Raw genomic sequence first — 25,175 nt, 5'->3', positions numbered from 1 at the left:
CTCCTTAATTTCTTTCTCTCTGTTGCCTTCGGCTACTCTGAAATAATCATAACAGTGAGGATAGGGGTTAGCATTTATTGAGTACTTATATGGAAGGCAATGTGCTTATCTGCTTCATCCATTTAAAGCATTTAATACAACAACCCGCAATAGGTAGCTGCTGTTGCTTTTATTTTATGGATGGAAAAATGAAGTTCTGAGAGGTTGACCGACTTCCTTGAGTTAGCTGTGGTGGGGGATCTGGATTTAACCCCACGTCTGTCTGAGTCCCGGAAGTTACAGGAAGAGCTGTTGAGAAGCTGCTCCAACAAGTCTGCACTGTGGAGAAAGGGTGGAAGACGGGGGACTTTCACCTTGGAGAAGAGGCCGCACAAGAGTGGGCCCAGGGGTGCTTTGTGCACATGTAGCTCCATGGCACAGAAGGGTAGATTTCAGATTAATATAAAGAGTTTTCCTTTTATAAAATTTTATTTGATGGGGCTGGCACTGTAGTACAGTGGGTTAACGCCCTGGCCCGAAGCGCCTGCATCCCATATGGGTGCCAGTTCTAGTCCCAGCTGCTCCTCTTCCGATCCAGCTCTCTGCTATGGCCTGGGAAAGCAGTAGAAGATGGCCCAAGTTCTTGGGCCCCTGCACCCATGTGGGAGACCCGGAGGAAGCTCCTGGCTCCTGGCTTTGGCCGTTGCGGCCAATTGGGGAGTGAACCATCCAATGGAAGACCTCTCTCTCTCTCTCTCTCTCTGTCTTTCTCTCTCTCTCTGCCTCTCCTCTCTGTGTAACTCTTTCAAATAAAAATAAATAAATCTTTTAAAAAATTTTATTTGAGGGGTTGGCACTATGGCTTAGTGGGCTAAGCCTCCTCCTGCGGCTGTGCCAGCATCCCATATGGGTGCCTGTTCGAGTCCTGGCTGCTCCAATCCAGCTCTCTACTATGACTTGGGAAAGCAGTAGAAGATGACCCAAGTGTTTGGGCCCTTGCACCTGTGTGGAAGACTTGGAGGAAGCTCCTGGCTCCTGGCTTCAGATAGGCCCAGTTCTGGCCATTAAGGCCATTTGAGGAGTGAACCAGCAGACGGAAGACTTTTCTCTCAGTTTCTCTCTCTCTCTCTCTCTCTCTCTCGTTCTACATCTCAAAATAAGCAAATAAAATATTTAAAAAAATTTCATTTGAAAGGCAGAGAGATAGAGAGAAAGAGACAGATAGACACAAAGAGATCTTCCACCTCCTGGTTCACTTTCCCAAATGCATGCATCAGCCAGGGCGGGGCCAGGCTAAAGCCAGGAGCTGGGACTTTAATCTGGGCTTCCCATGAAGGTGGCAGGGCCCCAAGTACTTGAGCCATCAGCTGTTATCTCCCAGGTTGTGCATCAAGAGTAAGTTGGAGTTGAAAGCAGAGCTGGGATTCAAACCCAGGCACTCTCCTATGGGATGTAGGTGTCCCAGGTGGCTTCTTAAGTGTACCAAATATGTGCTCCTGGAAGAGTTTGCTGAAATGAATGGGTGTCTTTCTCTGGCACTGAGCGAGGCTGCACCACTTGTGCTAGGAATGTCAGAGAGGCTGGATACTACAGTGGCTAGGGCTCCCCCTGCCTTTACAGTTTATAATTCTCTTACATGCTGTAGCGCCAGTCTCAAGACCCCCAAAATATCTAATACAACAGAGCCATCCTCTGGGAATTGATTTTTGTTCCCATCTTATACATCATTTTCATCACGACGAGATTACTATACTCCTCTTGCTGCTGATGTTGCCACTAGGCACCATTAATTGAGTTTGTGTTGGTAGCTGAGGGGATTGGATGATGAATTTAAAATCTATAGGCCTTTCACTAAGAATCCTGCTAGCCATGGGAGCGTTTCCAAGTTCAGGCTCCATTTTCTGCTTTGCTTTCTGTCTCATAGTTAAGAGCTTAAACATCTGAAATGCTGGAACTAGTTTAAATCCTGGTGCTGGCCATATCCCAACTATGTGAACTTGGACAAGTCATTTCATTACTTTGTGCATGTTGCCTTGCCTATAAAATGAAATTGGCCATTCCTATCCTATGGATTTCTGGATAGATGGAATGATAGAGTGTAGATAATTCATTTGGCATAATGTTTGGCACATAATATTTGTTTTTTTTTTTAAGATTTATTTTTATTTATTTGACAGAGTTACAGAGAGAGGTAGAGGCAGAGAGAGAGGTCTTCCATCCACTGGTTCACTCCCCAGTTGGCCACAATGGCTAGAGCTGCACCAGTCTGAAGCCAGGAGCCAGGAGCTTCCTCCCGGTCTCCCACATGGGTGTAGGGGCCCAAGGACTTGAGCCATCTTCTACTGCTTTCCCAGGCTATAGCAGAGAGCTGGACTGGAAGAGGAGGAGCCGGGACTAGAACCGGCACCCATATGGGATGCAGGCAGTTCAGGCTAGGGCGTTAACCCACTGAGCTACGGCGCTGGCCCTGGCACATATTTGTAAAAATGCTACCTGTGATCATGATTATGACTTCTTCCATGTCAGTCACTGTGCATCATTCTCCACTTTTGCTCACTGTGACCTAAATACTATCTCCATTCAAAGAAATAGTTCACAGGCTAAGCGGGGTTAAGTTTCTAGCCCAAGGTTACTTACTTAGCATAAAGAGTTGTCCTTAGTCTCCAATTCTTCTGATTAGTTATCTTGATTTACCCTGTTATCTGTTTTCTGCTGCTATTACCCGGGTACTGCAGACTTGGTAAATTATGCCAGGTAGAAGCTCACTTGGCTCGTGGTTCTGGGGGCTGGGAAGGACAGTGGTGCAGCACTGGTATCTGGCAAGTGCCCTTGTGCCGCATAGTAGCATGGTGGGAAGGCAGTTGATCCTGTGCAAGGCAGAAAGAGGGGACAAGAGGCATTGAACTTAAAACAAATCCACTCTTTCCGTAACTAACCCACTTCGATGACAGTGGCATCAATCCGTGTAGGAAGGCAGAGCCTTCATGACCCCATCCCCTCTTAAAGGTCACACCTCTTCGTGCTGTTGAAATGGAGGTCAAATTTTCAACATACGAATGAGGCAAGGGGCACATTCAAACCAGAGGCCTTGCATAGTGTGTCTTCCCTGGTACTGCTGCACATTGGAGGCTGGCAGTCTGCATGCTACAGACAAAGGAGTTGCCCAATAAATGTTGTTTAATTAGATGCATGCAACACATTTGACCAAGTAGAACCTCCAGTCTCTTTCTCACGGTCCCCTGGTTTCAGAATAGCATTAGAAGACACCCAGGTGTGCCTCTTCCTAGCAAGGCTGGGATTGGCACGCGGCGAGTGAGACACTTAGCTCACAGAATGAGAGCGGGTCCACACGCTGAGGGCCAGGGAGGTACGGGCTTGGCACCTGAGGCATCTCTAGGCCTCTCTCCTCTCTTCCTAGTCCCAGTCCTACTTCACAGGGTGGATGCAAGAATTAATGACTCAGTGGGAAAAACCAGGTTTTTTTCCCCCTCCTTTTCAACACCAGGGATATGTACAATAATATTTTCTTTTAACAAGAATTGTCTTGTACTTTGAATAACTCTGCTCAAAAAGACATTCTTGAAAAGGCTATTATTCATCTAGTTACATATTTTAGGCTTCTGGGGAAAACAGTAGGGGTGCAAGATTGTAAGAAGTAGAAGGGATGTAAATGGGAAAAGATGAGTTTACTGCAACAGCCAGTAGGCTAGCCAAGGAAATAATTTCCAATGATACGGTCATTATTTGTACAAGTGTCTTCTCACCCTCTTCCAGTTCCCCTCCCTCCTAAAAAAAAAAGCAGACCAACTGGATTTTCACACTTATTTCTTTGGTTTAATTGTCTATTTGTTTCAAAATGAAAGCTAATTAAAAGATTATTTTCATATGCTTTAATCACACTACAGCTAACTGTTGGGAAATTTGCAATTAATTGATGCAACAGTTGACATAAGAATGCATTTTTTAAAAATAACATCACTATTTGAATACACAGAGTAAAGCAATTAGTCCTTCATTAGTTCTGAGTTATTTCAAATGCTTTGAAATATTGGTGTGTTTAATATTTAATCATCAAGGAAATATATCTGACAATGGTGCTAGCTCCAGCATCAGGAATTAAATATGGCCCCTTGGGAATGGGGAGCGTTCAGGAAGAAAGATGGTAGCCTCCCCCGACCTGGCTGCGGGCAAGTTCCTCCTTTTGCGGAGTGCCACCCCAGTGAAGGCGGCTCCTGACTCATCTGTGCTCAGAGAAGTCACTCTGCACATTGCCGTCAGGTGCCATTGCAGAGTGGTGGAGCTGACCAGGAGGGCTACCCCTGTCTAGAGCCCCCTGTGTGAGTGGGGTGTTAGGGGGGTGTTGGCAGCTACAGTGGAAGGTGAGGGAGGGCTGCAGTTGGGAAGGTTGGACACAGTACAGCAGTGTCCATCTCATCTGGGGGTGGTGTGTTCCAGGATGCCCAGGGAATGCCTGAAACCATAAATAGCACCTAACCTTACACATATGATGGCTTTTCCTACACATACTTACCTATGATACAATCTTTTCACTATAGAAAGAACTTGATGGCTTCTCATTGGCACATTGCAATTGCCGGCACCACTGCTGTTGTGATTTGGGGCCGTTATTAAGTCAAATAAGGGATACTTGAGCGCAGATACTTCAATACTGTGGCAATATATATATCTAATGACTGAGTCTGCAGCTAAGCAACTAACAGGCAGGTAGCGTATACAGCATGGGTGTGCTAGACAAAGGGATGACTGACATCCTGGGTAGGCTGGAGTGCTGTACAGAGTGGCATGCAGCTTAAAGTGTACGAATTGTTTATTTTTGAAATTTTCCATTTAATATTTTTGGACCACAGTTGACTGAGTAACTAACTGAAACCGTGGGAAGCAAAATCATGGATAAGGCTGGGTGGGCGGGTGTGGACTGCTGTATCCAGACTCTGGTGACCAGCACCAGAGAAGGATGTCTCTGGGGCTCTAGGCTGGGGCAGGGAGGTTGGGTTGGGTACATGTTGCCAACAACTGAGCTTGGCCGGGGCGATCCCTGGCAGTAAAGCTCCAGAGAGAGACAGACATCAGCAGGCCCATTGGCAGGCAATGCCTGCGGCCTTAGTCTACAGCCAGGAATCAAAGGCATCTTCTCAAATTGGCAGTGAGGAGCTCCTTCCCAGGAGTACCGTCATGGTCATCAGGCACAACACACATCAGAACCATGGGTCACTTTTCCCCTGCATCAGTGGAAAACACATCAAAGGCTGTGAGTTTTCATCTTCTGGAGACATGCCCACAGACAATAAATAAGCTTTCCTATCCAGGCTTTGTACTGAGTTCTGTATACACCTTTTCTTATTTCATTCTCATAGTAGCACAGGGGAGTGGCATGAATATGGTCCCCACTCTATAGGTAAGGAGATGGAGGAGGCTTGGCGAGGTTAAGCAGCGAATTAAACTGGAGCTACTGTTAATGCCTCACCGGCTTATAGGGAAAGGAAAACCATTGAGGCATCCCCTATTGTGCAATGGAAAGTGTTTTACCCAGGTAAGAAGATCTGTCCAGAGACGCGTACACACGTGACAAGTGGCTCAAGTGTTTCTGACTCCAAACCCACACATCTCGGAGCATGGGTAAGTGTTTCCGTGAAGGTGCGTGTGAGCAAGCACAGAGAAGAGAGCTCTCGTGAAGCACCATGCCCTCCTGGGAAGCCCGTTCCATGTCTTCCATCAAGACAGCGGACTCAGATGCAAATGTAGCTTCCTACAGGTTCCACATAACGCCCTGTTCTCTTAGTAAAATCAACACGGTTTCTTCAGTGTAGGCCTTGGAAAATGTCAACGCCTGATACTAGCACAACAGCAGCAAAACATGTTCTAGATCTTCCGCCAGAAGATTGTGCAAAGATCGGAAGTGAGGATGTTTGTGGGTGCAGTGTGGGGGCAGCCCCAGGGGAAGTTGGGAGTGATCATGACCACTCCCACACACCCCCCCCCCGCCCCATCTCTAAAGCTTGTGTTGACAGTGAATTATGAAATGCCGCCTCCTGGGTCTGTCTGCCTGTCTTTCATGACGTGAGCAGAGGCCCTAACTCCTCTGTGCCAAGCCCTCTGTCTGCTCCATCCCCAGTGTAGATGTGAATCTAGGCTGTGGGCCGCTCATCCACAGGGAGCTTGGAGTCCAGTAGGAGGGAAACATCCAGCAGTGTGATCCGGTGAATAACCAACTGCCATGTGGCTCAGGCGGAACGAGGGAGTGGAACCTGCCACTGGAAAGCTGAGCAGGTGGCAGAGGAGAGCAAATATGCCCAGGTCTGCCTTTTCACTGGGAAACAGGGAAGGCTTCGAAAGCTCAGGAACCAGGTGAGCCAAGGCCCTTGGGGATGGGAAAGGTCTATGTGGACAGGCAAGTAGTTTGGCAGAAAGGGTATAGGATGCATGGAGCAAGGGCAGGCAGAGCTGAGCTAACCATCAGGATTGGGAAGGCCTTGGAATTCCATCCACCCAAGGGAGCCTGAGTGCTTTGCTATGGACATCAGGCTGGGAGCCAAGAGGGATTTGTAAGCAGGGAGGACAAATTCAGTGTATCTCACAGATGAGAATTAGAACGTGTTTGCAAAGCCGGGAAAGCCCAACCAAATGAAGAGATTGCTTCCCTTTTCTCTAAGAGCCAGTTACTTTTATTATTTATATATGTATATTCTCTGCCCTTTTTCACCAAGGAGAGAGGACACACTCAAGTCCGCAGCAGCTCACACAAATAAATGCAATGCAGAATTATAACTCAAGCTACTGGGGGCAGCTGGGGCAAGGATTAGAATCTGTCAGGGTGCGGATTCTGCATTGTTGCCAGAGGCTGCAGGAATAGCACTGATGCTCCCAAAGGCCAAGGCCAAGAGGGAAACAAGGTCAGTTCCCTAGTGCATGGCACAGCCAAACCAGATCAGCTTTTCCCAGTACAGAGGAGGAAGTGCTGTCATGGTTTTCCCCAAAATGAGACCTTCAAGAGACGGCTCAGGAATTTCAATAGGTTCTTTATTTTTCTTAAGATTTATTTTTATTCACTTGAAAGATAGAGTGTTACTCTATCTTTTGGAGAGAGGGAGAGAGAGACGGGTGGGGGGAGAGAGAGAGAGATATATATCTTCCATCTTCTGGTTCACTCCCCAAATGCCCACAATGACCAGGCCTGGGCCAGGCTGAAGCCAGGAGCTGGGAACCCCATCTGGGTCTTCTACATGGTTGGCAGGACCCCAAGAATTTGAGCCACCATTTTCTGCCATCCCAGGTGCATTAGCAGGGAGCTGGATCACAACAGAGCAGCTGGGTCTCACCCCGATATGGACGCTCCTGTCGCAGATTGCAGCTTAACCCTCTGTGCCACAGTGCTGGACTCAGTAGGTTCTTTGTAATGGTGTTTCACCATGTTTGCCATGTTCACCATGATGGGCTCCAGTGAGGGCCCTTTGACTCCCAGCAATTCTAAGGGCAGCAGTAACACAGCTCAGGCTTGCAGGTTTCTTACCATCAGCCTGATCACAGACAAACACTTTAGGCTAGAGGCTGTGTTGTGGTGTAGCGGGTAAAGCCACTGCCAATGGCCCTGGCATTCCGTGTGGGTGCTGGTTTGTGTCCCAGCTGCTCCTTTCTGATCCAATGACCTTGGAAAAGCTGCAGAGGATGACCTGATGCTTGGGCCCCTGCTCCCATGTGGGAGATGTGGAAGAAGCTCCTGGCTCCTGGCTCTTGGCTTCCTCCTAGCTCAGCTCTGGCTATTGTGTTCACTTGGGGAGTGAACCAGTGGATGGAAGATTCTCCCATTCTCTCTCTCTCTCTCTCTGTCCGTCTGTCTCTTCTTCTCTCTCTATAACTCTTTCAAATAAATAAATCTTAAAAACAAGCAGCTTTAGGCTAAAGGGCTTGCTGTTGTTCTTTCAGGGCATCAGCATCTCTTTTTAAAAAAATCGATTTCTTACATGCAGCCCCAGTGCCTCTAACACATCAGGCCTGGTATTCTCTAGACTGGGGTAGAGGCAGGGCTTCTAGGCTTCTAGGGAGCCCCAGGGACACCCCCAGGAATTCCAGGGCTCTCAAAAGGCATTCTGAAGAAGTCACTGCTCCGAAGGCATGATGGACAGCCTGTCCTCCAGGCGGTGCTCTATAAATATTATCTCGCACGGCTGGGGTTTGGAGGAGGGTTGGGAGGCAGCATGCTCCAGCAGAGATTTGTTGGGCAGATGTTCTGTGCTGTTGATTACAGGTGATTTGAAAAAAAAAAAGAAAGACATGCAGGAAAAGGTCAAATTCTCTAGGCTCACAGAGTCTCAAGTCCCAGGGCTCAGAGCATCCTGTCTTGGGAAATTCAGGGCCCTGAGTGGGGCTTGTGGGCCACATCACCCCCACATATGCCCTGGTGGGAAGCACTTCCACGCTGACAAAAGTCTCCCAGGATCAGGTTGCTCTAGATCTTTTTAATTGTTTCTTGACATGCCTTTTAAGCTGTCATGCTGAAATGTGATTCCCATCTCTGTTTATCTAATGTCACTGGGGGGAGGCACCTGGAGAATTGTTATGAGTAGGCATCAACCTGCACACACTCTCTCTCCCTTCAGCTGTCTTTCTCCACCTTCTGAAATATCTCTGTAGCTGTTCAGTTGCTGGCAAGGTCTCTGGCAGGAATTACAAAGGACAAACCCTGGGGAAAGCAAGCAGCTGGCTCATTCTCCTTGGTGCCTGATGGTCTTCCTGAAGATTCTGTTACACTCAACTCCATGCAGCTACACCATGCCAGGCTCTGGCACAGGACTGGCAATGCCCATGGGAAGGAAGAGGGATGTGCTAATAAAGAGGCCATGGTCAGGGAGACGAGGCCAGCACTCCCACATGTATAATATTCTGTTATAAACAAGATCCGCATGAATGTGATGAAGGAGCAATGGAGACCTCCACTTTATACCCTTCTCCACTCTGTTCTTGGCCCTGGAACCTGAACTATAAACATGACAACAATGGGTTCCTTTAGCTGATGTTTCCAACTGGGTCCAGGCAATGGCAGGAGATGGGCATGTAGGAGTTTGGAGGGAGGGCAGAGAGTGCAAACCATCCATCCCCCCACTGTTAATACAGTGTAAACTGCTGTAAATCAGCTGTAAACTGCTGTAAATCAGCCTCAAATTTCTGGAACCATAGTTCACAAAGCAACACTATGAACCGGCACATGTCGTGCCGACCAAGAACCAAGGTTGTAGAGGTGTTATCAAAATAGCTCATGTCAGTTCTATGCTTTTGGAAGTAACTTTCCCAGTCAAGAGTGAGCTGAGTTTTTCCCGACAACCTCCTTGCCAGGTCTCCTTTCCTGTGTCCTTTGCCTGAAGACCACGGCTCCTCCTAAGGAGGCTGATCCTCCTCCCCTGTTCTTGGTTATTGGTAACTACTTCCTCCACTTGGCCTTTTGGTCCTGGAGACGGCAAAGCTCTGCTGCCATCAAGACCCAGTTACTGCTCTATCTCTTCACCTTCTTCTCACACCTGACACAGCCCCTGCAGAAAGAGACTTTGTCTAAATAACACTATCTTTATTGTGCAGTCTCTCTCTTATTGGGACCTGTATGGATTCCAGAAGGGATGAGTCATTTCCCAAACCAGGAATGCAAATTCTCAAAGGTTAGGTCTTGAAGGTGAGTGGGATATGAGTAGGAGGAGAACAGGATGATTGCTCAGTGGTTTGCTGCGTATCAGAAACTGTGCTTGGAGCTCGATTTATAGAATCCCGTGTTCTTCTGCCAATAGCATCATGGATAGAACTATTTCCTAGAACAATTGGTCTTGGGAAAGTCATCTAACAGCACATGTTCTGCATGGCAAAGATTAGACTCTCTTTCTACTCAGCCCACTTCCAAGATTTCTGTACTACCTGTTACCCCCAGTTGCCTCCCATTAAAGACCTAAGTCAAAACCAAAACAACAGTGTGTGCCGGAGGGGGAAGAAAGGCCTGACAAGGAGACAACTGGGAAGCTTAGAGGTGACCTTGGAAAGTTCCCTGTCTTAGAAGCCTGGGTCATAATCACTGGGAGTCAGGACAGCAAGGTGGCGTCAGAGTCTCAAGCTCTAAAAATGTTTCCTAAGCAAGAAGTCCTGCAGAGCCTTTCACATGGGGGCCCTCAGCCATCAACTGGGGATCATGCTAGCCTCTATTTCTGAGGATTCTGGTGAGAATTATATAAGAAAAGGCATGCACTGCATTTGGCACACTCACTGACCCGATGTGTCAGTTAAAGAATATGGGTTACTATTATTGTTGACAAGCAAGAGGTAGCAAATGGGGTTTTCTTTGTTCTTTTTTAAAAAGATTTATTTATTTTTTTTGAAAGTCAGATGGAGGGGTGGAGAAGAGGGGAAGGAAGAGGAGGAGAGTGGAGGAGAGGAGAGGGGAGGGGAGGGGAGGGGAGGAAAGGAGAGGTCGATCTTCCATCCACTGGTTCACTTCCCAGATGGCCACAACAGCCAGTGCTGAGCCAGGCTGAAGCCAGGGGCTTCATCCTGGTCTCTCACATGGGTGGCAAGGGCCCAAACACTCGTGCCATTTTCCACTGCCATTAGCAGGGAGCTGGATTGGATGCGGAGCAACTGGACAAACTGGCACCTGTATGGGATGCAGGCATCGCAGGGGGCAGCTTTACCACCTGTGCCACAAAGTCTGCCCTGCAAGTGTGGTTTCTAAGGCAGCTGAGAGAGGAGAGATAAGAACAGTAGGATTTAATGACAGGGAAGTCTCAGGCCAGACTGTGACTGAGTGCTTGAGTTGGAAGGATCCTTAATGGATCCTTTCATCTTAACCCTGTCATACTTGGATGGGTAACTGAGGCCAAAGTGGAGATGAGGTTTATTCAAGGTCACGTGGAAGTTGACAGTGGGACCAGAACTTGAACTTGAATCTTGTTTTTTTTTTCTGTCTTCAACTTCTTTCTGCTGAGTTGTCCATGGACATATTTCCTTGATTTCCTCTCTGCAAGGGAGACCATGACTTGCAAAAGTTTATTAATGTCATTTGTGGAGTGATTAAGAACATGGTGTTAGTAGAGTCTGCCAAATTCATTCCTGGAAGGGAAAGGACAATTGTCCCTTTTGCATGGGTTTAGGAACATTCCCAGGGTCAGGTAGCTCATGGGGGTGGAAGCAGGATTAATTAAAACACTGCATTTTCTGACCTCAAGTTGATACACCCTTCTCTGTATCACACCCCTCCAGCCGTTTCCTATTTGAAATTAAGAACTGCAGCTTCAAACAGAACCCCTTGCTTCCCACACTCTTCCCATGCTCCCAGAAACCCAGTCTTTGTGGCTAACTCACACCGTGTTGGTTGTTAAGAAAGGCCAAGGGACAAGAAAACGGAGTCTGAAATGTTTCATTTGGAAAAACAAACTCACATAAGACAAACAAGGGGACAATTAGTTTTTGTTTGGGCTGAAGCCAGAGGGGTATTTGTGTCATGTCAGTGAAAGTCTGTAGAATTTAATAGGATTATTGTGGGATGAGGAAGTCCATTTGGAAGGGGAGAAAACAACCAAAAAATCAGGAGCAAAGCATGTCTAAACATTTTTTTTTTGGTGGGTACTAGGAAGAAACAATCAAAAAATACAGAAAGAAAGAGAGGACAGAATAAAAGTCTAACCTAGGAGCGACGTGGTTGAAACAACATCACTGCCACCAAAGACAAGTGTGTTTACAGCCTGAACTCTGGACCAGGACTTGTTTAAGTATTCCATATCCATGTTCTCTTGTGTCCTTGCTGGGCTCTGAAATGCCTCCTGTTGTTTATGTTTTAGCAATTCAACCTATCCGGGCTAAGAGGCACTGAATAACTTATGCAAATGTTTCCAAAGGAGACAATGGTGGAAGTGCAATTTGGGTCTCCTTAACCTGAGGCTCCTGTCCTGTTTTTGCCTCCTATGAAGTGCCCTGGGGGAACAGAAAGGACCCATAAACCCATAAGGACTGATATTGCCAGTGTGGATATCTGAGCGGGACAAAGGCTTATGTCCAAGTATGTGATTAGCCCAGGATCCCAAATCAAATATGTTCGTAAGGCAAGACTGGTAAGAAGGTGTGGTGTTGTCTACGCAGTGTAATTCTAATGGACATAGGCTTGCTGTTGTCTTGAAGTTTGGAATTAATGCTTTCTAAAGCAAAGCTTCCCTCGGGCAAACATCGGCAGGGTCATATTTTCTAATTCTTTTCCCTGCCCCAGACGCCCAGTAAAAGCTGGCCTCAATATGGACATGCTGATCTATTGACTGATTGATTGATTAATTGATTAATTTGTGGCTCTAGGGCTTGGGGCTTCCAACTGTAGTTGGGAATTGATTTTAATCTTCACAGGTTAAAAACAAAAGCTATCAAATCCCTTACAGGAGATGGTGATGAGACACAATCTTATTAAAGAGAAACTGACAATTTATCATCTCCCAACAGCTCGAGGCCTGATTTTTTTTTGTGTATTCTTGCTAGGATCTAAGTGTCTTGTTCAATATCTAATTTATCTGAAGTTTTATTGAAGGAGGAGCATCCTCTGCAATTCTGGTGTCCAATTTCCAAAGAGTAGTTAAAAAAAAAAAAAAGAGCTACAGGAAAGACTTGGCGGGCATAGAGGATTTAGTCTAGATAAGGGACTATGACCTTGTGTCATCATGAATTTCCCCGGCACCTAATTTCTTATGGTCTTCTATTTTTCTGACAAAAAATTCGTTTGCTTTTGCGTTTGTCACCTTGATTGTAAAGCTTTCCTTGTGCCCTTGAAAAACACTGGAGTATTGCTTAATGAAACTTACCATTTACTGCGTTTCACAAACTGATTAAGCCCTTGAGCAGCACTTATAAATTAGGTCCTCTGGCCAACAGAAATGACCACCTCATCTGGACTGGTCAGGAGTTTGCCTTGTGTGGGTCTCCAGGAAGACAGCTGCAGGGCAGTGATGTGGGCACGTGGAAATGCGGGGCCCAGTCTGCTGCCTGTGACGGGCTGCAGTGGTCAGCTCTCGGGAGGGCCCAGGGTCTCGGGGTGACCGATCAGAATCATCCTTGGGCTTGGCATCTGAGCTCTGAGAGGGGTTTTCTTTCTCCTGGATTTGCTAACAGGGGAGGGTGAGACCCAGCCTGCTGTGCCCATTGTTCCTGGGTGCAAGGAGACAGAGTGCTGGGTAGCTGAGAAGGGGGAGGCAGGTCTCGGAGACGGACAGCCAGCCACGTCTTCAGGGGGACAGCCAGCCACGACTTCAGGGAGATTCCTCTCGTAACTCAGCATGTTCCTTCCTCGCTCTCAGCGTGTGTAAGTTGTGTTTCTGACGTTGTCATCAAGAGCATTGAGCAATGCTGGTAGGTTTATTTCTTCCATCTGATACCGAGCTACACTCGTATCAGTATCAGGGTATCAGGGTATCAGTGAGGCTCAGAGAGGTTAAGAGTGTTGAGGAATACGCAGTGGTAACTGGCATAGCAGGCTCCGAGCCAGGACCAAATGATCAGCCTGCTGCCCTCGCTGCACCACAACAGGGCAGGCCAGAGATCTTCCTGTTTTCCCATTGTTCCCTTGACTTACTTTGTAATCCTACTTCCTCACTTTCTAATTATAAAATTAATGCAGGCACCTTGTAGGCGTTACTGAGAAACATAAAGAAGACAATAAATTTACTCACAATCTTGCCACCTAGAGGAAACCAGTGTTAAAATGGTGTGCTATTTTCTCTCCAGGCATAAGCAACCTAAATGTTCACTGAGTCATCTGGCACCTTAATGAATAGATAAAATTGGCTCAAATCACCATTGCGTGGCTTGCATAAACTCCAATATGATGGGATTGAGTGCGAACTTTATCCTATACTAAATGTATCATCTTGACCACGTTATTTCAGCTCCTTGAGTTATTTGTCGATCTGTCCACTGGAGTTAATAATCTATTTCTAGCTTGAAGGGTTTTATGTGAAAAACAAATGAAAAAAAAAAATCAACCGATCCTTTGACAAGTATAAAGTCTGGTGCAAATAAGCATAATAATAATGGCTTGCAAACTTTTTCCTTTTCTTTCTGATCTCAAAAACATTTTCATAAAAACTCCCACATAGAGTCCCAGCATATAAAATAGAAAAGAGGGGCTTGCCTGGTTAACGCAGCACTATCTACCCCCAGCCCCAAGTGACCTGTGAGATACCTTCTGGTGAAGCCTACAACACAGGACACGTTATTAGATAATTTCCAAAGTGCTTCAGTCTAAGAAACCTAAGGAAAATAACCAAAGACCCTGTACAGGCCTAGAAATGGAGAGGGGTTAGGCTCAGTGGGGGAGAAGACCCCAGTTCATTCTTGCTTGTGAATCACAAATTGACAAGAACTTCACCCAGCACCTTCTTGTGAAAACGGCGCTGAGAAAGGTGAGTTCTCAGTCTGGAGTTTCTTGGCCACTGTGGAGTACCACGAAGTCCTTCTCAGGTTACCCCCTTTCTCCAACTGCATGTCCACCAGTGTCAGGACAAAGCCAAGTGCTGAGACCGCCAGTCCTCTTGGGCCCCGGGGGGTGGGAGTGTGTGTGTGGGGGGTCACATCATGACTGTATGCGTTGAGTACTTACTGTGTGCTGGGCACTTTGCTAGAAGCTGGGGATGGAGCAGTAGGCAAAATCAGCCCTAAAACTATTCTCTCCTGGTCTCTGGGGTTAGTGGCTAGCTGGTGAGTTAGGCGTGAACCGGATCTTCCGAATAGTGCTCTGTATGTGTTCTGGCTGAACCCAGTCTGGGAGTTCAGAAGGAATTTGATGAGGAAATAGCATTCCAGCCATGGCCTGAAGTTAACAAGTATCCTAAGCCAAGGAAGAGGACTTGTGGTAGACAGGGAATTAGTACCTTCTAGGAACTGAAAGAAATAATGTATGTTGATGTTGCAGTTGATTTCTCATCAATGTTGCAGTGGATTCGTTTCTGACAGGAGGAGTGTGGTGGGGGCAAGAGGCACGGAGTCACCACACAGACCCCGGGAGTCAGGTGAAAGCAGGCTTGAGGCAAGCAGCCTGCAGACTCGTTTATTTCAGTTGGTACAACAGCTTATATAGCCAAGACCAGCCAATCCGGTCAAGGGGTGGTCTATGGCCCAACCAATCACAGCCTGTTGCCAGGCAGTTTCCAAAGCCATCAATCACAGCCTGTTGCCAGGCAGGCTCCGTTGCCAGGTGGGATTCAAAGCCATCCAATCACAGCCTGTTGCCAGGCAGGCTCTGTTGCCAGGTGGGATTCAAAGCCATTCCTGAGTAACTGACACTCGCTTGCCAGTGGCCATCTTGGCATGGCCTTCTCATTCCACCACACATTGAGAGTACAGAATAGTCTAGGAAGGGAGACAGAGATCAAAACAAATGGATTTTTGTGTGTCATGACAGAATTTGGGGCTTTATTCCAGGAGCCATGGGAAACTGGAGACTGGGGCACCTGTTCATTTGTAAAAGAGGATGGAAGATTTTCCTAGGGAAGGGGACGTGGAGTTGGAGAAAAGGAGATGCATCTGGGAGTTATTTGTATAGCAAAATAAAGAGGATGTGGTAGCTTATAGTAGAGTGTATTAACTTCCTATTGCTGCTGTAACAAATTACTGCCAACTTGAGCTTAAAACAATAACAAATTGTTCTCCTACAGTTTTGGTAGTCAAAAGTGGGTGATAGGGCTGAAAATCAAAGTGTTGACCTGGCTGGTCCTCTCTGTAGGCTCCAGGGAGAATCCATTCTTTGCCCCTTACAGGCTCCAGTGGCTACTGGCATTGCTTGGCTGTGGCTACATCACTGCCCTCGTGCTTCCATAGTCTCATGGCCTCTCCCGTCATAAAGTCTTCCCCTCCCTCATTTGCATAAGGAACCTTAGGATCACACATAAGGGACCACCTTAATAATTCATGATGATCTCTCCATCTCAAGAGTTTTAATTTAATTAAGTCTTTAAATTCCCTTTTGCCAGTAATACACAGGTTCCAAGAATTAGGATTTGGACTTTTCTGGGGAGGGGGATACCACTATTCAGTCTTCTGTATAAGGCAAGGATAGGAAGGGATTGCAGATGTTGCTTGGGATTCTGGTTTGCAAATTGTATGGATGGTGCTGAGATGGGTTTGGGGGGTCACATCATGAACTCAGTTTGATCATGCTGAATGTGAGGTGCCTGTGGGCCATTCAAGAATCTCTGTTAATCAGGAAATTTGGAAATATAGTCAAGGATAAAGATCAGGGCTAGAGATACTTTGAAAATCACTGTAGTAGAGTGTAAATAGTTCTGTGGCATGGAGAAGCTCACCCAGGGAAAGAATACAAAATAAGTGAGAAGTGCCTAAGGTCAGGCCTTGAAGAGCTTAGAGGCGAATGAGGGAATTAGGGCAACGGTTGGGTAATTCAGAGAGGCAGGAGGGACACCAGTGGAGGTGTGGCTCAGAAGCCAAGGAGGAGATTTCAAGGAGGGAGTGATCAGCTATGTGTAAAAAGTCTGAAAGCTCAAGCAAGCTGAGGTTTGAACGTGGCCATGAAATTCAGCACATGAACTCCCATGGCAGGGTGATGGGAGAAACAAGCAGGTTAGGTCGGAGCAGGTGAAGGGTGGGTGGTGGGGGAAGAAAGCAGAGCGGGTGTGGATAATTTTTCCGTGTTTGCCTATGTCATCTTCTCTCTCCGTATTATATGTCTGCATCACCTTGCAGATCACACTTCAACCATTACTTTTTCAGGGGAGCTTTCTCTGCCACTCAACCATCCCTTTTACAAGTTCTCATAGCCTACTTCTTTCTCTTTGTAGACAGGATCAAAGGCAATGGAAATATATTTATTTGTGTAATCATTTTATCTATGTCCTTCTCTCCCACTGCCTTTGTTCCCTGAAAGTGGGGTCTCGGTCAGTTTTTGCTCATTATTGTGTTCCTAGAACTTGGCCCAAAGATGGCACAAAGTAAGGACATGAAGGACTTTCCTGAGTGAACAATGATCAAATAAATGATGTACCTGTAAGTAAGAGATGTGGCAGAATTTTTAATTTTAGGACGAAGCTTACTGTAATTAGAAAGCGCACTTTGAGGTTAGACACCTAGAGTTATGAATCTGGAGGCTTCTGTCTCCCACTCTGGCTTTGACAAAGCCTCGGTTTTCATAGCTGCAAAGCGGGATGATTATTTTTATCTAGATGCTACCATCCACCTAAGTAAGTCGGACACGTGTCTCTCTCACAGCAATTCTATCTTGCCAAGCACCGACGATCAGACAAAACAAGTAGCACATACTAATTTTGCAAAAATATGATTTTGGGAAAACATAAACTAAACCAAATTGAGAAAGGGAGAGGAAGAGGCAGGGAGGGAGGAGATACAGAGAGACAGAGATGGAGAGAAGAGCTCTGGTATACAGTGACTGCTTACTGCATCTGGACCCTGTGCTGTGCTGGGTTTGATTCTGTCCTTAGCGTGTTGTGGTTGGGCGCTTGTAGGCTAGAAGAGATGCCTTGGCGAAGGCTTGCACCTGCTGATGTTGCTGAGGACTCAATGTGTCTGAGCGGAGAGGTGGGGGCTAGGAGGACCTAGTTCTCCTGCGTGAGAGCCCCACCATCCCTTTCCTGATGCCATTCCAGCTGGGCACCTGGCCAAGGAAACCTCAGCATCTCTCCCCACAGCCCTGCCCACACCTCTGAGATCGCAGGCATAGATGGGCTGCCCGCTAGAAATCTGGAGTCATTCCAGTTTATTAATTTGGGGCTCTGTAATTAAACAGTCATTAATTAGCATTTCTGCATGTGTGCCTTCCTGTTTCATGTTAGAGTTGAAGCTCAAAGTAATTATTTATATGATTTCTCAATTTGTTTTCGTTTCTGTTTTCCCAAAGTGATACTTTTGCAAAATTCATATATAGCACTTGTTTTGCATGTTTGATTGTCAGCTCTTGACAACTAGGAATTGCTGTGTGAGCGAAATGTATCAAGTGATGTCTGTGTTCTGGGTGGCAGGCAACTCAGAGCACCCACTCCCTCTGGAGAATTTGCAAGGAAATTTGCAATCTCCATGCACACAGTCAGTGGTTCCTGCATTGTTTTATTGAGGGTGTGTGTGTGTGTGTGTGTGTGTTGTACATACAGAAACACTTCATAAATCCTATTTAATAATTGTTTCGCTTGGTTTGTTTAGCATCATTTTATCTTCTTTGTATTATTCTAGAATACTAGGCCCTTGCTAAGACATAAGCCACACAGCATGAAGGCCAATGGAGAGTCTTGTGGCTTGGTTTCATGTCTTTGTAGCAGCTATTCTCTTTCGGGGTTGATAGGAATACTTCCTTCCATGGGCAATGGTGGGACTTGTCTAGGCAGCTACTGCTACTCAGGATGAAGCAGGGTCTCGTCTTTGTTTCTGAAGCAGTTCTTCACCCCCTGAAAGTCATACTAATCAATGGGTCAACACAAGACACCCCAAACACACAAGAAGAGGCAGAAGATGGAGCAGAGTGTTGCACTGATGCACTGATGACATTTATTTTTTAAAGGTTTATTTATTTGTTTGAAAGGCAGAGTTATAGAGAGGCAGAAGCAGAGACAGAGAGGTCTTCTATCCATTGGTTCAGTCCCCAGATGGCCACAATGGCTGGAGCTGGGTCAATCTGAAGCCAGGAGCCAGGTCTCCCACATGGATGCAGGGGCCCAAGGACTTGGGCCATCTTCTACATCTTTCCCAGGCCATAGCAGAGAGCTGGATTGGAAATGGAGCAGCTGGGACATGAACCAGCACCCATATGGGATGCCGGCACTGCAGGTGGCCGCTTTACCTGCTAAGCCACAGTGCCAGCCCCAATGCATTGATGATGCTTCTTAACAAAGATGCAGAGGCAAGAAACTGAGAGAGAGGGAGCTGGGAGAGGAAAGAGGAAAGATGGAAGGGAAGAAGGAATGATCATTTAACATGCTCCTGGTGAAAGTTTGTTTTTCCAGCTGCACCAACCCGGCCGCTTTGGTTTCTACCTTTTCCCCCAGCTCCATTTTATAGATGCGAACGTAGAGGCTTAAGGAAGATTGAGTGATTCACTCAAGACCTCCCCCAGAAGCTGTCACAGACAGGGCTTTAACTCCAGATGATCTGGTTTCAGAATCTGCACCCTGTACTGTTGCAGGAAGCTGCATCAAACATATATTAGCATGTTCTTTGGAAAACATGATCGAATTCACCAGCACTGATCTGCTAAGCATTCACTCTGCCAGATTTTCTGCTACAGGGATGCCCAATGCTCAGTGCAATGAAGAGAGAGCATGGATTTAAAGTCAGAACGATGTAGTCAGAAACCTTTAGGATTTTAACAATAAGAGCTAACATTTGTTGAGCATTGACTACTGCCAGGCTTGTTTGAAATGTTCCGTGTTCATGATCTCATTCTCAGTTATCGACTGGGATATAATCCTATTTTGTAAAAGGTATAGAATGTGAATGGAGAAACTGGATGTGAGTTAGTGCTGGTGTTCTGGGCGTGGGCTGAGGAAGGCCTGCAGAGACAGGGCATCGTGAGTAGGTGGGTGCTGGTCTGGGTGGAAGCCAGGCAGGTGCAGCTGTAATATCCATGGTGAGCCCTGGGTCCCATTCTCAGTAGAGGCCCAGGCAAGTTCAGCAGGATAGGTGAAGGCCAGGTGGAGATGCACTGAGCTGTGGGTCCAGGAGCAGCAAGGTAGTCAGAGAGACAGAAAGGAAAGAGCACAGACATTGGAATCAGGCAAGATTTGGCTCAGGTCTTGGTCCCATCGCTTACTCAATGTGTGATTCTTAGCAAGACACTTAACCTCTCCAAAAAGAAGAGAGTCCCTGGTAGGGGCAGCACACTTGCCTTGCAGAGTTGCAATGCAGGTTACACAAGCCTGTATCTGAAAAGGTCTCAGAGCGATGCACTCGGTGCTCTGGAAATACTTGAGGATGGATGGAAAGGAACAAAAGACTGCAAGTGAGGAAATCATGAGAAACTTCAAGGAGGAGACGGCATTTGAATTAGGCCTTCGAAGATGGGTAGGGTTTCCCTGGCTTTTATATGAATAGAGGCCAGAGATTAGTCCAGGACGCTCTTGATGTCCTGTGGGACAGGCAGAACGGCCCCGGATGTACCTGAGGTTCTAAGGGGGCTCTAGGAGATGAGAAGGCATGTGCTCCATGGAGTTTATACCGTGATCGGGGACCCTAATTAGAAATAGCTATTGGGAACTACTACGGGCCTGACTCTGCCTGGTGAGTGCATGTGTTATTCCCTGTCTGTAGGAGAAATCCTTTCTTTCCTAAAGATTGTATTTTATTTACTTGAAAGGCAGAGGGACAGAGAGAGAGAGAGAGAGAGAGAGGGAGAAACAGAGTAAGAGGAATCTTCCATCTGCTGGTTCACTCCACAAATAGCTGCAATAGCTTGGGCTCAGCCAGACCGAAGCCAGGAGCCGGGAACTCCATCCAGACCTCCCACGTGGGCAGCACTTGGGCTGTCTTCCACTGCCTTCCTGGGCACATTAGCAGGGAACCGAATCAGAGGCGGAGCAGCCGGATGGGATGCTTGCGTCACAAGTGGAGGCTTCCCCTGCTGTGACACAACTCCGGCCTCAGAGAAACTCTCTGGGGAGGCTGAGAGCTAGCTGCCAGGCCGTCTGAGTCATGCTGAGTCACAGAAAGGCGCTTCAAAACACTTGTGGAAAATGCAATTAAAAGAGAAGTTCATTTTGGTGCGAACATTTTTTGAGATCCGTGGCTAGTTTCTTCATGATATATATTTTCCACCAACTGTTTTTGAAGACCTTTCCCACAAGCCCATCCTGAGCTAGCGCGGCCAGCCACACAGGTTTGGATTCCACGCCCCTGCACTGCGTCACAGCCTCCATCTTGCGGCCCAGGCATTGGAAAGCGGGGCCGCCGGGGCCTGTCCCCATGCCTACTGTGTGCCCTGCTCCCAACAACGGGGCCTTGACTGCCGAGGGCAGCCGATCAGCCAATGAAGATGTGCTCGTGGCTCGCAGGGGCCTCGCTTTTCAACAGGGCTTCTCCGGCGTGAACATTTCAAATTCTAATCATCGACATAATTTGGGAGAGGGGGATGAAGGTTATCATTTATTTAGGGGGCTTTATCAACAGAAGGCCTCTCCGGTTTTAATAAATGCAATGTGTTGCCCAGAGCAGGATCACTGAGGCATGAGATACCGTGTCTGCCCACGAAGGGCTTTGAATAATTTACATCCTGGAAGGATATTTTATGACAGTGCTTATAATCTTCTTATTGGTTGAAAATCAACATTTACAGCAGCCGTCTTTGAACCGATGCAGCTGATAAGCTTATCTCTTTATTATGTGACACGAATCAAGCCTGCGCCAGAAAGGGGGGTTTCCTCAGAGTTGATTCCTCTTTGGATTTCAATATTTTATTCTCCAAAAACAGCCAATAAATAATAGAGGTCGGTCATTAATATTTCATTTTAATTAATATATTAGTAGAGGGAACTCTTTTAATTTCAAGGGGCACGGGAAGGAGGCTCTGGGGTTTTGCAAAGGTGCCTTATCTGGGGACTCCATCTCTGATTAAACCTGCCCCTGGAGATGTGCCTGCTGTTAGCAGCCTCTGCCTCCCAGCAGAGACCTGGAAATCAGTCATCAGGGGCTGCCATTGGCGGTCAGAGGAGGCTCTTCCCGATGCGGGGGTGAGCCTGCAGAGGTACGGGGAGGAACCCACTGCAGCAGGTTCTCTATGAAATATGGAAAGAACATAAAGTTAGTTAATGTATTTGAAAGGACGAGGGGCAGAGAGAGCAAGTGTGTGTGAGTATGTGTGTGTATGTGTGTATGTGAGAGAGAGAGAGAGAGAGGGAGAGGGAGAGGGAGAGGGAGAGAGAGAGAGAGAGAGAGAATATCTCCCATCCTTGGATCCATTCCCTGCATACCTGCAACAGCTGGGGCTGGGTCAGGCTGAGCTGGGAGCAAAGAACAAAATGTGGGTCTCCCCTGCAGGTGGCAAGGAGCAAAGGTCTTGAGCCATCACCACTGCCTTCCAGGGTGTGCGTCAGCAGGAAGCTGGAATCGAGAGGAGCCAGGACTCCAACCGAAGCACCAATATGGGTTGCGCGTGTCCCAAGTGGCATCTTAGCTGCTGTGCCAAAAGCCCACCCCCAGTAAGAACATTTTGCTCCTACCAGCTCTGCTGTGTTTGGGGCCTGCAGAAGAAATGGACGTGAAAGGAAATGAAATCCACTCTCTAGAAGTCCAAAGGGCTGTCCGTCTGGGCATACACTTCTCGCACTGCCTGGGCTGCCCACAGGGTAGCTGTTGCCCTCGCTCTCCTGAGGAGCAGCAGCTGCAGTAGTGAGCGAGCAGGTCCAGGCTTTATTGTTGAGTACCAGTGCTCAAACATTAGCCTAGTGTCACGGGAGAATCAGTCGGCTCCTCTGAGCCTCTCTTCTCTCATCTGTTGAGAGGGCTTGTCTGTAGGAGTGTTCATCTCCTAAGTTCCAACCATTCCTAACTGAGGCTCTGAGAGGCGTTGATCCTGCAGGGGACACAGACAGGGATCTGATGGATTGGGACCTAAAATACCTCATAGGCATTTTGGGTTCCTCCTGTCAACAAGCAAAGAAAGGGGTCCTTGCTCAACTGGTCTCATGGATCTGAGCACGGTGGCCGGCGTTGCTGCTGCGCTGCCAGAGGAGATGAGGGGGTGATGAGTGTAACTCAGGGGACTGGCCGGGGCCACCTCTTAATTCTCCCTCTCCTAAAGTCCTGGCTGGCCCAACTGTGGCAGCCCAATGAGCACAAGACCGCCCAGGACTCACCTTCACAGAAATTAAGCCTCGGTTTCCTTCTCCCACTCGCAACCCAGAGTAGCGAGCAGAGTGTAAGAGGAGTGCAGAATGTGCAGTGGAAGAAGCAGCTGGGGTCACAGATGGAAGCCTGGTGGTGAGAGCGCTGGGGAGACGATGACCCAGCTGACATCAGCCTGCATGGGCTCAGTGACTCAGGGGGCTTCGTGTGTCTCCTTGCATTCATGCATACACTTTTCAACTGGACAAGAGTGAGTGCCTTTTGACTTTTGTCTTGGGAGGTTGATCTCTCTGGAACATCCGTCAACCCCCACTCTGGCTTCCCACTGGTTTTGGTCACTGGTGACTGTCTGTAGGGGATGGGAGGGAAGGCAGGGTCTGGGGAGAGGGTGCTGGGATGTTCGTCTTCCATGTTCCCTTCCTGTGTGAACTGGCTGCATCTATTGCTGTAAAGTCACAGGGCCCTTACCACACAGCCCTCTCTGGTTCTGGTTCTGGATTTGGTCATCACTCTGTTTTCTCTCTCCTTTCAGAGCCGTGGTAGAAACAGCTCCCCCCAGTCCCAAGCCCTGGATTCTACCCTGCATGGTCCTGACGGCTTGTTCCATCCACACCAATGTGAGTACAGGCTGCATCACACGCTCTTGACTATCCAGTTTCTGTGGACACCATCTTTGTTCTTGCCATGGCCCTAAGATAGGTGTGGTCTCATGGACGTGTGGTGTGACTGGATGGGCAGAATTTGCTCAGGTGGGTAGGGCACTGCAGAGTGTAGTGGGAAGCCACGGCACTGGTATGTGAGTGATGAATGCGCCTTATCTGTAGGCCCTTGTGTAAGTCGTTTGGCCTCTCTGTCCCTGGAGCTTCAAGTGCAGAGTGGGCATAATAATGATATCTGGCCAACAGGATGAAATGAGATTCAGCATGCAAGGAGAGCAAATAAAGACCTGGCATGGGGTGCATGCTCAATGAAGCACTAAGTTCTCTTCCCTCAAGCACACAGTAGGCCTTCAGCTAATGTTGGAGAGATCTTTGAAGGACAGGGATGGGGCAGCGACAGGGAGAGAGAGGAGGACTACATACCCGGGGTTGGAAGAAGATTATACTAGAAAAAGACAGGTCTGCCTGCAGATGACCTTGAATTTATTAGAGATTTAAATCTTGGGAACGTTCTGAAGCACAGCTGGTTTGGGGTTGGAGGAATGCTACTGGGAAGGGCCTTGAATTCATAGGTCAGCCTATGAGTGAAGGTTGGGGCATACAGTGTGAGAGCTTGGGGAATGAGCGCTTAGAAATGGCTGTAATCCAGCAGATGACTGGACTGGAGGCTGGGACTCCAAGAGGTGGCCAGGGAGGAGGAGACTGGGGCCAGCGGAGGTAAAGGAATGGTCACCGCTGACCATTCATCCCCCGCAACTTCTCTTTGATATCAATGGCTATTCAGGCTCAAAGCAAATCCCTGTAGTTGGTTTGGGGCTCATGGTATGACCTGGCCCCTCTGAGCTGATCCATAATTCATTACAAAGTTTAGGATTTTATTTTTTTTATTTTATTGAATTGTATCTTATTTTATTGTTAAATATTATTTATTTATTTATTTGAAAGGCAGAGTTACAGAGAGATGGGGTGGGGGGAGAGATAGAGAGATCTTCCATCCCCTGATTCACTCCCCAAAGGGCTGCAATGGGCGGGTGGGCCAAGCCAAAGCCAGGAAGTTCATCCGGGTCTCCCACATGGGTTCAGGGGCCCAATTAGTTGGACAATTTTCCATTGTTTTTCCTAGGTCATTAGCAGGGAGCTGGATCAAAAGTGGAGCAGCCGGGACATGAACTGGTGCCCACATGGGATATTGGCTCTGCCTACATGGCAGCTTAGCACTGTACCACAGCACCAGCCCCAGGATTTTATTTTGTAATTTTGTTTATTGAGTTGAAAGGCAGAGGGAGAACACACAAGAGAGAGACAGAGATATCTCTCATCCATGTGTTTACTCCCCGAATGCCTGCAACAGCCAGGGCTGGGTCAGGCTGAAGCCAGGAGTCAGGAGCTCCATCTGGGTCTCCCATGTGGGTGGCAGGGATCCAAGTACTTGAGCTGTCACCTGCAGCCTCCCAGGATGTGCATTAGCAGAGAGTTAGATCAGAATCAGTGTGGGCAGCAGGTGTCCACACAATGGCTTCATCTGCTGGGCCACAGTGCTTGCTCTAACGTTTAGGATTTTAGAGGCACATTGGAAGTTTGAGGTAGACATCATCGGCAGATTCATATAAGGAATCTAGGAACAAGAGTGTAAATTAGTAATTGATGCTGCAAATTCTCTGTCATTGTCCCACTGCCCCAGGCAGATGGACTCCTAGGGCCTTTGCTTCCTCATTCAGC

The 25,175-nt window shown here is 47.5% G+C and overlaps 1 long non-coding RNA gene across 1 annotated transcript in view; it reads left to right on the top strand.

Moving 5' to 3' along the window:
• The window catches only part of LOC138843105 (uncharacterized), a 97,873-nt gene extending 74,458 nt beyond the window's left edge, over window positions 1-23,415 (top strand). The window contains exon 3 of the long non-coding RNA XR_016224573.1: window positions 23,330-23,415. This is a non-coding gene — a long non-coding RNA (uncharacterized LOC138843105). The remainder of the gene's footprint in view (window positions 1-23,329) is intronic.
• Window positions 23,416-25,175: the final 1,760 nt, after the last annotated feature.

Source organism: Oryctolagus cuniculus, chromosome 18, assembly GCF_051225735.1.
Source record: "Oryctolagus cuniculus isolate XC-2025 breed Fujian yellow rabbit chromosome 18, ASM5122573v1, whole genome shotgun sequence".
Lineage (NCBI taxonomy): Eukaryota > Metazoa > Chordata > Mammalia > Lagomorpha > Leporidae > Oryctolagus > Oryctolagus cuniculus.
The sequence above is the reverse complement of the archived record's forward strand: the minus strand, read 5'-3'. Positions and strand labels throughout refer to the sequence as shown.